The sequence below is a fragment of the Saccostrea echinata genome, unplaced genomic scaffold (assembly GCF_033153115.1).
Source record: "Saccostrea echinata isolate AGI-Se365-2 ecotype Australia unplaced genomic scaffold, CSIRO_AGI_Sech_v1 ptg000028l, whole genome shotgun sequence".
Lineage (NCBI taxonomy): Eukaryota > Metazoa > Mollusca > Bivalvia > Ostreida > Ostreidae > Saccostrea > Saccostrea echinata.
In genome coordinates, this window is record NW_026889777.1 from 3,168,217 (window position 1) to 3,181,569 (window position 13,353).

General features: G+C 34.0%; 1 pseudogene; it reads left to right on the plus strand.

The window, feature by feature from the left end:
- Positions 1-701: 701 nt before the first annotated feature.
- Positions 702-2,448, plus strand: LOC133193905 (uncharacterized; annotated as a pseudogene).
- The last annotated feature ends 10,905 nt before the right edge of the window (positions 2,449-13,353 follow it).

Here is a 13,353-nt window from a genome sequence, read left to right on the forward strand (position 1 = left end):
ATATTATGCCCTAATATTCAACCCCCGATGGAGAGAACAGCACCATCATGTCTGTCAGTCTGAATCACACAGACGCTTTAAAAAAAAATAGGCCAACAAAAACACATTTTCAATTTCACAGGAAACAAGTGCGCCGTACACATGGGCTGCATGGAAATTGACGTGCCTACGGTTGCTATTTTTAACGTGACCAATAAATTAAGCTTTAACCAAGAATATGTTCAGAATGATGTTCTTTTTATTTTATAATATATTTTACATATTTTTTAAATAATTTTTTTATTACAAAATGCCAGTAAATGGTTGCTGTGTATAAATTATACATGACACAAACATAATGGTGGATCATAGATTATTATTATATATATATGTGTGTGTGTGTGTGTGTGTGTGTGTGTGTGTGTGTGTGTGTGTGTGTGTGTGTGTGTGTGTGTGAATAAAATATTGGTTAAATAAAGAAAAAAAAAATAATTACTTTGTTATTACTATTATAATTACAATATTTCAATGGCATATCAAATGTTTACAAATTTGTGTGTTTTCAGAATAAGAATATTATTAAATCTATTGATATTAATAATATATTATTTTAATTAGTGCTAATGTTGATAATTTCAAGTGACTATATACTTATTTTTTTTTTCAAATAGGTTAAACCAAAGCTAGTCTCCTTAGGGTACCGACAGTATAGCCCAACTAAGATGACTAATGCTTATCTAGCAATTAAGGAATTGAAACAAACAGTGCGAGGTGCAGCTAGACAATTTGGGGTACCAGTGACAACCTTAAGAGACAGAACAATGGGTATGGTATCAGTAGATACTGTTAAATCAGGCAGAGCTCCTATATTTAGTATGGAAGAGGAGTCAAGACTGGCAGACCACATTAAAGAAATGGCTCAGTTTGGCTATGGGTATACCAGGAAAGAAGTTGTGGACCTCTAATGATTTTGTAAGAAGTTTGGGGAAACGTAACAGAGATAACCCACTGACTCTGAGGTGGTACCAGGGATTCATGTCCAGGTGGGAGGAACTCCGTGTAGTAAAGCCAAGAGCCATGGAGATTCAGAGAGCAAAAGCAGGTAACAAAGAGACAGTAACTTCTTACTTCAAAGAACTGCAGGAAGTCATACATAAAAACAATCTTCAGGATAAGCCCCATTTGATATTCAATGTTGACGAAAAGGGGATTCAGCAACATCATTCCCCACCAGCAGTAGTTGCTGGACGACACCTTAATGTCCAAGAAGTAATGTCCCAAAAGTCATCTACCACCACAATTTTAGGATGTGGAAGCGCTGCGGGTACAGCAATTCCACCATACTTTGTTTTTGCAGGAGCAAGAATGCGCCCAGAGTTTTTGACCGGAAAATCTCCTGGGGCAGATGGTACGGTATCAGAGACTGGATGGTCTAATTCAACTATATTTCGAAAATATCTAGAGGAGCACTTTCTTAAGTATGCACCAGGAAGGGGAGGAGAACCTATCCTTTTACTTCTAGATGGCCACAAATCACATGTCTCAGTAGGTTTGGTTGACTGGGCGAGGCAACACAACATCATCCTATTTATTCTACCTGCCCATACCAGTCATTTTTTGCAGCCTCTGGATGTTGGATGTTATGGGCCCTTCCACAGGATCTACAACAATGAATGTCACAAACAAACCAGGGCTTTGTCTTCTGTCATCTCTAAGTATGACATATGTTCAATTGCATGTAGATCATATACAAAAGCACTTACTGTGGAAAATCTACAGGCAGCTTTTAGAAAAACAGGAATTTATCCTTTAAATGAGAATGCAGTCAACAGGGATTATCTTCTTCCTTCTCAAGCATTCCAACTTCAGCAAGAAGAAATCCAGTCCCAAGAAGTGCAGACTACTGAAGATGGAGACAGCGGGCGCATTCCCCTCACACAGGGTAAAGATACACCAACTATGGCAGGGGACTTTTTCAGTGACAAAATTGAAAACTTAAAGAAGATAAAATCTGAGAAAAAGGCAAAGAGCAGAAACACCTTATCAAAAATGACATCAGGTCACTGTATAACTGAGGAAGAAGTTCATAAACAGATCGTAGAACACGAAGAACCTACATGTCCAAAGAAACGTAAGTCATGTCCAAGTAAGAAACAAAACAAAAGAAAAGTATCCAAGAAAGTTGATACTGATTCACAAGAAGCTGGACCCAGTACATCTGGTAACCATAGCAGTGATACAAGAACTGTTCTAACAGATTCAGATACAGATGAAGAGGAGATATCAGAGAAAGATAAATGCTGTGTGTGTAAACAGTTTACATCGGATGAAGTGAGAAAGAGTGTATTCATTTCATTTGCTAGGTGGGTACAGTGTGACAGGTGTTTCCACTGGGTTCACTTAGGAGACTGTGCTGGGAGACGGGTTATCAGGAGAGGGGATGACTTTTTATGCCCACACTGTAAATAAAAAAAATCTGAAATGTAAAAACATTAATTTAACTTTTCATGAAATTTTACATTGTACATTTATTGATCTATTTATTCTACTTTGCTGATGCATTATTCATCAAGTTTGTCTAAAAATACACCAGTGTAAGCTTTATTTACCTCTTTGATTTTTTCCCCATACAAGTTTTCTTGAAAAGTAACGAGAAACAGATCGTACAGTAGGCATGGCCTTATTAAATTCCAGAGGACGAAAATAGGGTATGACGTCAATTAGTAAATATAGAATACTCCATTTTGAATACGAAACCAAAAGTCTTCAACAAGGTACGATTAAAAAAAAATGATAGGCACACATGATAAGTAGGTTGATGGTAATGTTAATGAAGAAAAAAGTTTATTAAATCGCACGTGCTGCCCGTTCCTATAACGCATATTGTCTTAAGGGGACGATTTATGGGTACTCTAGGATACAATCTCTTTGCTTTTCTATAGTTTTGCCTGGCGCATTTACAATTAGCTCCTTGGCACTTTCTACAAAAATTTCACCAACTTTGTCTACAATATTATAAATAAATTCCAAATTCCAAATTAGTATCTTCAACTGCACAGGTTTTTTTTTATATCATGTTCAAGAGCTTTAACCACATTCGCCTTTTTTAAAACAGATTTTTGGTAGGTCAATTTTTCATCGGTATTCCAACTTTTAGCAACTGCATAACAAAGACCAGAAGGTTGATCATCAGTTCTACACGTTTAAAAAGGTTCATTAATTTTTAAAAATCAATATAACCAAAAGGATAATGCACATCTGAATGAAAAAAGTGTGCAAAATGGCAGTATCTAGATATCTGACACATATTTTATAAAATCAATATTGGTTATGCAAGAATCCACAACACTTGTTTGTTTACAAGTAAATAAATTCACCATGACTATCACCTCTTGATGTACCGTTGGGTATATAGAGGATATACAATGTTTTGTAGATGAATATGGAATTTATTTTACGAGTGGGACAGGATTTTTTTATACTATAATATTTTCACGAGTGCGAAGCACGAGTGAAAATATCAAAAATCCTGTCTCAAGAGTGAAATAAATTCCATATTCATCTATAAAACATTGAATTTTCTGATTATTACATTTTCTTAGGTTTTCCCTGTGCCTCTGTCTTTTCGTTACACAGTGTCATAGGCTGTGACGTCATAGTTGAGCGGTTGAGACGTCATAGCTAAGCTATTGCGAGATTGAAAAACGTTGTAAACATGGATTTTCAACGACATATTTGGAAAAACTTTGGCAATATAACTATAAGTCTCTGTCATGATGGTTCATTAACTCTATCCTATAACAGGCCAGGGATTTTTTTAAAAAAACACTCTTCATGAAGGGAAGGAAAATCGTAAGTTTTGCCGCACTTCTGATATTCTCACACTGTGAGAATACCATTTTGATATCCTTTCTCGCTGTTTCAGAATATCACTTTTTTCAGTAAATAAATTACAGTATTTCACTGTGGAAAATGTAATTTAAAAAAAATATCACACCGTTTTCAAACATCGTGGAGCTTTCTTCCTTATTGATTAATAAGTATATCCTTGGATTTTCTCTCTACAGCAAAATTATATTTTTTTCACCTGATTTGTTCATGTAAAATATTTTCATCAATAATAGGGGTTACTGTTTCTAAATATTTTTTAAAAATCTTTTCCAGTTGACACCCTACTATTGAAGTCACTAACTACTTATTTAGTAAGCATTTACAATTATTTTCAATTGCTATATTTAATATTTCTCTTTTGAGTTCATCAAAAGTTTTATCAGAAGAAAAAACGAGTATTGGAGGGTTTTATGTAAACTGTATCTACCATCAAATCCTCTATGTTACCCATTGTTTTACCTGATAATTTAATCCACAGTACATTCTCGCATTCGTTATTAATAACAGTTGCATGTTTGGCTATCTTCGATAAATACAATAATGCCTCCAGGATTTACAAACTGCTAATTTTGACCAATGCTTACTAAATACCGTGAAATGGGGAATATAGATAATGTTCGATTCATCATTTTTTGTTTCTTTTAAACTAACAATATCGTGATCGTACTGGTTGCTAAAGTCAATAAATTCTACAATTTGAAGTTTAGATAATAGCCCACAAACATTCAAACTAACTATAATTCAGAAATGCTTCGTAGTCCTGGAGAGGTGAGAAAGTAGAGAGAACGTTCAGTTTTCTGTCATTTAAACGTCTATATACAGTACTATAGAATGTAGACTCAACTGACCCATTCATTTTAAAAGGCCCTGATAAACCCATTTTCCATTAGATATGCTTTAACAGGCAACTAAAAAAAGAATTATCAATCAAAAGGGTATAAAAAATGAATTATATGTGTTAAAGACGATATAACTGACAACATAATTTTGTTTAATTTAAAACTTTCCATGAACTTTGAAAATTGAGAAATATATTGTCCCAGAGTGGGTGATTGTCCTCGTGTTGTACGTCCTGTTTCTTTAATCAATAGTTGCCTTCGGGTAATATTTAGATTTGTATAGTGTTTTTAATAAACCCTGTAGATTTACGATAAATAACAATTTATGTTAACCCTGGTCAGCTTGGGAAGGACCGACCACAAGGTAAGTTAACTTATTCAATTCGTTTTTTACACAATAATAATGCTGAAAATAATTTGCATTTGTTAAATTCCATTGATCTGATTATTATTGAATATTTCTTTTTTTTTTTTTTAGAAAAAAATAATTGGAAAAATCCAGAAATTCTTATAATTATTCTTTTATATGAAATTACATCAACGTTTTTGTAAACAAAGAGACTGGCATAATTTGGATTTGTAAATGAAGTTGGAGTTTATTTGAAGTTGTACTCTCTCTCTCTCTCTCTCTCTCTCTCTCTCTCTCTCTCTCTCTCTCTCCTAAAGAAAGTTTATTCACTCATGAGTTTAGCAAACTATCAAAATTATATAAGATTTGCAAAAAAATTCCGTTAAACTATAATTAAAACTTTGCAGAATCTTTTTGGGGCCTTCTGTTCTTTCCAATGAAAAAGACGAGTTTAAGCCTAGTATTCAGATTCAAGAATCGAGTAACTACAAACCTGGAGTCCTTGGCCTCGTCATGCATTGCGGTATCGAATGTAAATAAATAAATAAATAATAATAATAATAATGTGATTATAACGATGATGATGAAGATGATATATCCTTTATTTATTCAGAATGATATATTCAGCAGCGATGCTAGTTTTCAATATGGTAATCATAAAGGCAGATAGATATTAGTAAAACATATAGTGTTAAAGAAATAGAGTACATAAAGTGAGAAATATTGTGAATAAAAGATTGACAGGTATGCAGCATGAAATTAAAGAAGTATTGAGATGATAATCTCTAGCTGGATAATACAAGTATCTCCTAGACATACTAAATTGAGTACAAAGAGAAACTTTAAAAACGTTAAATAGTCTGGTTTATACCTGTGTATATCTCTACACTAGAATGACTTTTCTTGAGCCAACGTATTCCGAGAGGCATCCAGTTAAAATTGTACATTTTACTGGGGTTTTTTTTCTGATTCACATCCAATGTTGAAAAATAGATTATTTAAATGCTCTGAAATATTTTTTGTATCCTTGAAAACAACGTTATTGTCCCTGTATACAGTTTGTAATAATTTTCTATTAGAAAGCAAGAACTGCTCAAGCATAGTCCATATGTCCTAGGGCTTGTTTCAGCTTGGGAAATTGTTTTTTTTTTTTTCGGCAAATACGAGAGTTTAGTTTTGTATGTTTTATTTGTATCCCTGTTTCTCGATACCCTAGAGAATAAAAACGTGTACTTTAATGCAATTCTAAAATTGTAAAATTAAATCTATTAAAAGGTTTTGTGTACATTGATTTATTCATCGTTTCCGTCTTTTATTGAATTTTGATTTTCGGGTATGAACTCTTTTCTTATTAACTAGTCGTCAGTTTTATTCAATTTTTATGCGTTCCTCGGAAAAAGATCATTTTATTTCTCTTCGTTATCCAAAGACACAATTATTATAAAGACCTTTTAAGACGGAATATTAAGAGCGAGTAATTTTTCTCAATTTTCAAAAACTCGGATACTAAGGGTTTTTAGAAATATATTTTTCTATAGCATCATCCATGATCCGCAGGAACTTGTTTCGTATATGGGGTCATCCCCTTCTTTTTCATACCACAAGGTACCTAAGTAACTCAATTCCTAACACTCCAACTTTAAACTATAGTCTAAAATATAGTTCGCTTCCAGATACATTTTTTCTTTTCTAATGCATCGTTACTGACGTCTTTCGTCGAGCCTCTTTATTGTATTTATTCCTCAAAAATTGCCTCAATGCATTTAAGACTAGTTGGTTTAAAAACGAATATTGGCCCCCATATTGACCCAAACTGGGGTCATATTTGTAAAATATTTTTGGTAGAAAAAGAACCCTAGAGATTAATTTTCTACATAAGCAACCTTAATGAAATTGACCCAAGTTAAAAAAAAATGTCCCATACCAATAGGGTGATACAAAGTTTAACAGAGGTAATTGACGAAGGTTTGGGTCTCAAGGTATAATTCTCTTGCGTTCTTTCCAGCGAACACAGGACGATCACGCAAATAAAATGTCATATGAAATCAATACATTTGATTCTATCTATTATACCGATTGTATTCTCAGCACACACAAAAAAATCGCACGATAGATAGATAGATAACTGTAAGTGGCTAAGTGGTAAAAACAATGCAAGATTTATCCTTTCTTTGATAAAGGAGAGAATCCAGAAAAGCATAGATGGTACATATTACATAAACACATGGATCAAGTGCACGTTGGTTACGAGATATGGGCATCTGAGCAATTTTTTATTGCCTCCATTCCTTTGCAGTTTCTGAGGTTTCATGGAAGTTTTACATGCAGTCTAGTTCAAATTTGCTTGCATCTCCTCGTTTATCGGACTTTTTAACAATACACCTAAACGCAGGCGTACATGTAGTCATGGATATCGATCATACACTAAAACCAAATATACATGATGTATCTTTTGATTCACTCATGCCTTATCAATAAACAATCTTCATTATATTCGCACTAAACTTTACTCGGTTCCCTTGAAATTTTTTAATGAACTATTTGAAGAAGCTAAAGCTAGTCCATACTTAGAATCTTCAACTGTAGAATACAAGCTAGACTAAGTGTTTGTGATTATGGATACTGCCCCGCATAGACTCTTTAAGCCATCACGTGTGTTGGAAGATAATTCTGACTCTATCCGCGGTTCCTTAAACTTCAATTTTCCAACAAAGGAATAGATGCTGTGAACATTAGTAACATTCGTAATCATAAAAAAGGTTCAGTCTTGCACTCCACTATATTTCAAGTTAAAGTCTACACCCGGCAAACATTTACTCCTAAACTTTGCAAATTTTACACCGCCTAGATATTGAACATCTGACACAAAATCTCTTATGTGTTCTTGTTCTCCTTTCTTCAACTACAGTCCTGCTGGACACGTCATTACCAGTTATGTTAATATGGTGGAAAATAAAGACCTAGAAACAATCATCGTTAAAGGTTCTAAGTAAGGGTTAATGTACGAGTAGCGCTCCATTCCTTAAAAGTAATGGAGCCGAGGCCCCGAAGGGGCCGAGGCTCATTGCTTTTAAGGAATGGAGCGCTACGAGTATATTAACCCGCGTAAAATCCACCTTTTTAAATGCTTGTAATTATTGTTTGTTCATATGTAATACTGAATATTTATAAGATACATTGTAAATAAACATTTAACATATTAGTAGTATTTATTCATATATATAGAGAAAGTAAGGCAAAAATGTGTACTGAAGTTATTTAAATCCGCTATCATTCAAAGCTTCGATAGCGTAGTGAGATGAGTACCTGATTCCGAAGGTGAAGGTACCGGGTTTGAATCTCAACAGTGCCACATTTATTTTCTTCATGTACAAATAAGCTTGTTAAAATTTTCTAAGTTCTTTCCTCGGTAGAGGTACGGGAAGGAGAATATGTACATAACAAAAGTCTGTTTTCAATGTAATATGCTACTCTCCATTCCTGAAAAATAATGGAGCGCTCAAACAAAAGAGTGACGTCACAGGTGGATTTCACCTACAGGGAGTGCCTATCTTTCATTTGCCGACGAACTTCATTTCCATTTTGAATTCTGTCGAAGATCATGCCAAACTTTGGGCTAATTTGACAGGGAAGACCTTAACACTTAGTCAGAATAGATTAATTGTTTTAGATATTTATTAAAGAATCGTATAAGAAATTAAAAGGCAATATGCGAACCATCTTTTCTTCGGTTTTTACTGAATTGGAGATGATAAAAGAATTTAAAAGACTAGATGAACAACATGATGTCATGGTTGCAGCAAACAAGGATTGTAACAATATACTAGTCTTTGTCATTATTATAGCTGTATTTTAGAAGAACTTCGTTTTTATTCTAAGAAGGATATTCGACAAATAATGACACTTGGCTGTTTTCACACACGTTATTAATCTTTGATCCTTTTATTCGTCCATGGCCTTCAAAGTACTCATCCTTAGCCTGGATACACTTTTTAGACGATCAATCCACTTCTAGAAACATTTTTCATTTTCCTCAATAGGGAAACCCATCATATACTGATAAATTGCAGACCCAAGGACATTTCAAATTTGAATCTTTTTCCGGATGGATGGAATTTAATTTTGGGAAACAGAAAAAAGTCGCACTGTGCTAACACTGGAAAAAACGGGGGGGGGGGGGGGGTTAGAACAATAATCTTTTCCGACTCCAAATACTCATTCACAATTTGCGTGCTTTGTGTGCAGGCGCATTGTGCAAAAGTCAGAGATACTTCAAACCCATTTTGGTGCGATGAATTTCGTAATATTTCTTCAGTTTTTTAATAACAACATTTTTATAGAAGTTACCTGTGGCTGTTTTGCCCTTTGGCACAGGAATTTGCATGACTGGTCCTTTATTGTCAAAGAAAATAACATACAAAACCTTCACGGTTCGTAATCTTTTAGCAATACTAGGACGTTTTGCATTCTTTGATGCCAAGATTCTGTCAGAACGTTTTGGCTCAAAATAGTATACCCAGGTCTAATCAACAGTAACTAAATTTATATACTATCAAGTCTTTTAGGTATATTTGGATACAATTTGAATAATTTCTTTACATTTTCAACACGGACTCTCTTTTCTTCATCGCTAAGCATATGAGGTATCCATCTAGCGTTTATCTTTCTAATCTTTAGATTTTTTTTCAAAATACCATGAACACAATCTAACGACGACAAGTTTGTTATCCGAGCCAATTGCCTCACGGTATCTCTTGCGTCTTTCTGTAAGATTTCGTAGATTTTTACGATGTTATTATTGGTTGTAACTAGGGATGTCAATTTTACCCGGACAGCTTAGTCGAATAGTCGGAGGCTTTAGTCGAACGATAGTCAAGCACGTGTTGAAATTTCAATTAATTTTTCATGTCATTTTTCCTATTTGTATTTAAAAGACTGCTAGCCTGTACAATATTTAATCTACGCTATCACCATTATACAACGAATTGTTGAATCGTTAACATTAACCTAGTAATAAATATATGTATCCAATGTTTTTGATTTCACATATAATATTTACTGCACATTTTATTTATATAGAGAATATCAAACGCTCGCATTTATCCTTTCTTTTTATGCTGCTAGTACATGTACCCGTTATTGATTTCTTATCTGAAGCCATCTGAATGTGTCTTGTCAGTGACCCGTGATTGTTAAACAATTAAAGCGTAACTTTTATATAAAGAAAAGAGAACTTGCGATAAGTTTTTAATGAATAACCGATTAAAAAAAAATTATTCGATATGCAGTCGGTATGATCGAACGATAGTTGAGTACTCGAATATTCTGACATCCCAAGTTGTAACTGTTGCAGGGCGACCTTGGCGAGCAGCATCTCTGAGGTCTTCGTAACCTGTTTTAAATTTAGCAACCCACCTATAACGGACCTAGGATACATTTGACCATTCCCATAGATACCACATACCTCACGATGAATACCTACGGGTTTAATTCCAAGTAAAGACCCACCTTTTATATAGGCCCTAATTTCAAATTCACTGTTTGCTTTTTTCCAGTCATTTTGAGTATAGTGTAATGAATACGCTGTATAGCAATGTACACTGTGGCTAAGTCAGTGAAATTGTGAACATGAAATTATCTTCCGCTGCGGTTCAGTGATCAATCTAACGTGTCAGTTTGGTTTCAGTAATACATTAACACGATTTTCATGTGAAGAATGTGAAATGAGATTATTTTTGGAACACTCCTCGTATGTCTAGAAATCCCGACTTATACTCACAGTTTACTTTCTAAGGATGAAATTCTTCAAAATCACATTTCAATTTGTAACATTCCAGTCAACCAAGGTGAGTTCAATAGACCTTACGTGTACCTATATTGGATTCCAAATTGTCATAAAAATCCTAACAAAGACACATTGCTGGGTCTTGTTTGTTTGTTTGTTTGTATGTTGTTTAACGTTCCTCTCGAGAATTTTTCACTCATATGGAGACGCCACCACATGCCGGTGGAGAGCTGCAAATTTTGTCCTATACTCGGCACTAACGGCCATTGAGCAGTGAGGGATCTTTTTCGTGCCAACACCTACTGCGACACGGGACCTCGGTTTATACGGTCTCATCCGAAGGACCGGTCTCCACGTCCCACAATGGGATTCGAACCCGCGACGTTGCTGGGTCTTGCAAATACTCTTTACAAAAATATTAAGTGTTGTAAAGGAGAAATGTAAAGTCCTGTACTACAGCATATTCTAAAAGGGTTGTAAATCAGATGTGGATTCAAAAAATCCAAACAACTTTTAAAAAATTTAAAATCATCATTTTTTTCTAAAGTCAATAACATCAAAACGTACGACTTTTCTACACTCTATACAACCATTCCTCATGATAATTTAAAAATCAGGCGTTTTGATATCAGATGTAACTGCCTTTTCAATAAAAATGGAACTTGGTAATTTTCGTATCTTGTGATTGGTCATCAACAAAATTACTTTATTAAAATCACTTTGATTCTACAAACAGGTACTTTGAAGTCGTTATGAAAAGGATGCTGGAGTTGACAACATTTATGTAGTCTTCGGAGACCAGGTCTTCAAACAAACTGTTGGAATTCTGTGGGCACTAATTGTGCTCCTTTATTAGCCTACCTGTTTTTTTTTTTATTCCTATGAAGCAGTATTTATTCAAAAACTTCTACATGAGAAGAAGAAAACACTTGCTGTGGCTTTCAACTCGACACTCAGATACATCGACAACGTTTTATCAATTAACAATAGTAACTTCCATTCATATGTCGACTCTATATATCCCAGTGAACTTAAAATAGATAGAATACACCACAGAGTCTGTCACATCTGTTTTATATTTGGATGTTTTAGGGATTATAAACGATAAGGTCCAACTAACAACTAAATTGTATGACAAAGGAAATGACTTCAGCTTTTCCATCGTCAACTTTCCATATTTATGTGGTAATATTCCGCTATCACCTGCATATGGTATTTACGTCTCCTAGAATATTCTATGCTTAAGAACTTGCTCTGAATACGATCAATTTTTAAGCCGACAGATAAGTTGATGATACAGGGAACTCAACAACCTCATTTAAAGTTAGCATTTCGTAAATTCTATGGTCGTTATAAAGGCCTTGTTAGCAAATACAATCATTGGGTCCAAAATAGGCTGACATTTTCATGCAAATTGTTAGGCCTTTGTTTTTATACTAAATTTGACTACGGAATATTCTGTCTACGTGATCAATACAAAGGGATCACAACGGGTGTGACCGGTCAACACGGGATACTTACTCCTCCTAGGCACCTGATCCTATGTCTGAAATTCCAGGGCCCTGTTCATAAATTTGTATTGTTTGTAGAATTTCTTGAGATCGATCACTGTTCGTTCTCTTCACCTTTTTAAATTCTGAATCCTGCTTTTCTGTGTATTTACTGCAATAACTTTACATGCTAATAGAATTTGTATAAACCAGGTATTCAAATTGGCCGGAGGTTCATCATGGGAAGTTTTACGCAATTAAAACGGTAAATATCAAAGTGCAATCTCATTTCTATCAAAGGTAGAGGTATTTAAGTTATGTCTTTTGAAATAAGTAATGTAGTCTTAATAACGACTTTATTTTCTCCAATTGTAAAGCTATTATCATAGTCTAGTATTGTACAATCTCGTCTATTTAATATTAAGAATTTATGAGACATTTTTAATTTTATTTTATATCTTATAATTGAGCTTAATAGTATATTCTAGTATTAATTATATATCTTAAAAATTCAAAACGTACAATTAACGCTAAATAATGATATAAAAAAAAGGATTAAGTGCAAATTTGTTGTTGTTGGTCAATTTATTCCCCTCTTTTAAAATTAATAACGTCATGTATATCAATGTAACATCTTTCTTACAAAGGGTTACGTAATATATTTTATAAAGCTATCATAGTAATCAATTAAATACATGTACAAAACCTGTTTGAATTTCATTCTGACTTACTGTTTGCTTTTTCAGACATTCACCTCTTCTTGTTGGATTATTATGGATTGTTGTCCTTATGCTCTACTGTAACAATTCAAATACTTGGACAAAGAGGCTTGAGAAGACTGTAGTTCCAAGAGTAGTGTTACCCGTGAACAGAAGTCGAAACTTGACAAAACAATATTCAAATCAGCAAATGTTTTATGCAAAGCCAGTAAGACTTATGACTGAATCAAAGTCTCTTCACAAATCTTCTACTGTAAGAAAAAGTGCGTATTCTTTATTCGATCAATCATGTGATATTCAG